The following is a 1,635-nucleotide window of genomic DNA, read 5'->3' as shown; positions in this document are numbered from 1 at the left end:
GAATTATTTGTGCTGCTGCCATAGCTGGAGAGCCCCTAGGACCTTGTGCTTTTCCTATTTCCGTAAGGCCCGATCCAAATAATCCACAGCAGCTTATTTGTGAACACACCTTGCTAGAGTTTAAGTTGTTGAAGGAATTAAAAGCTAGTGTAGTTAACAATGGAATACAGAGCCCATATACTTTAGGATTGCTAGAATCTGTATTCGATGCTATGTGCTTTCCACCCTTTGATATAAAGCATGTGGCTCACACTTGTTTGTTTGCTAGTGCATATCTGACATGGAATTTAAACTGGCTAGAAATGTGTGCACACCAGGCTAGACAGAATCGTGCTGCTGGACATCGGGACATTACAGAGGATATGCAACTGGGTAATGACCCTTATTCAGATCTGCTACAATAAGTGACACTCCCAGGCGCTGCTTACAAGCTGTGTGCCTTGCCCGCTAAACCCGCCTGGGACACCATTCCAGAGGAAGGAGTCTCGGTACAATCTTTTCTACATGTTATGCAAGGATCGGAGGAGTCCTATGCACATTTTGTTGTATGATTACAAGAGGCAGTGCGGCATCAGATTCCTCATACTGCTGCTCATACCACTTACTTTGACTCTAGCTTTTGAAAATGCAAATGCAGATTGTAAACATGTTCTGGCACCTGTGAGATGTACAAAGATCTTAGGAAATTTTCTCAAAGCCTGTCAGGATGTGGGAACTGAACTCCATCATTCTACAATGTTGGCTCAAGCAATGGCTAATTTAGTAGTAAACAAATCTAGAAAGGGCCAAAGGTCAAGCTCTAAAGTAGGAAAATGTTATAATTATGGAAAAATTGGACATTTCAAAAAAGAATGCTCTCAGACCTCTGGGCAGAGGGGATCTTATAATGCAGTTCCCCCCTCACAGAAAAAACGCCAGGACTTTTCCCTCATTGTAATAAAGGAAATCATTAGGTTAATCAATGCCACTCAAAATTTCATCAGAATGGCACCTCTTTGTCAGGAAACAGGAAGGGGGGCCTGGATCTGGGCCCCTCAAACAATGAGGGCATTCCCCATCCAGGCCACAACCCGTTTCAGGGGTGGGTTCCCAGAAGAACATTGATTCCCTCTCCCCAGGAACACCCAGAAGCACAGGATTAGATCTCCCAGTTAGAGAACAGGTTACATTTGTTGGAGGAGACAAACCCACGAAGGTTCCCACTGGTATTTGGGGACCTTTGGCAACAGGATATATAGGATTAATTTTGGGCAAAAGCCATCTTAACAGGGCATTACTGTGATCCCCGGAGTTGTTGACTGATTATGAAGGAGAAATTCAAGTAGTAGTAATGTCACAAGATCTTTGGGTTTTTGAACTGGGAGAATATATTGCTCAACTATTGCTTATTCCCTGCAAGTTGCACCCTTCCCCACAAAAGGAAAAACGAGGGAATCAAGGATTTAAAGGACAACTAGGTGGTAAATTTATCTATCACAACCCATAGCATTGAATCAACCCACCTGTACAGTGCCAATTAAAGGAAAGGAGTTCTATGGGCTTATGGATATGGGAGCTGATGCATCAGTAATATCCAAACACTATTGGCCCACCATCTTGACCCCTGCAATTAACTTCTACATCCCTAGTGGGACT

Source organism: Theropithecus gelada, chromosome 4 (assembly GCF_003255815.1).
Source record: "Theropithecus gelada isolate Dixy chromosome 4, Tgel_1.0, whole genome shotgun sequence".
NCBI classification, from domain to species: Eukaryota; Metazoa; Chordata; class Mammalia; order Primates; family Cercopithecidae; genus Theropithecus; species Theropithecus gelada.
This window is presented reverse-complemented; position numbering follows the sequence as displayed.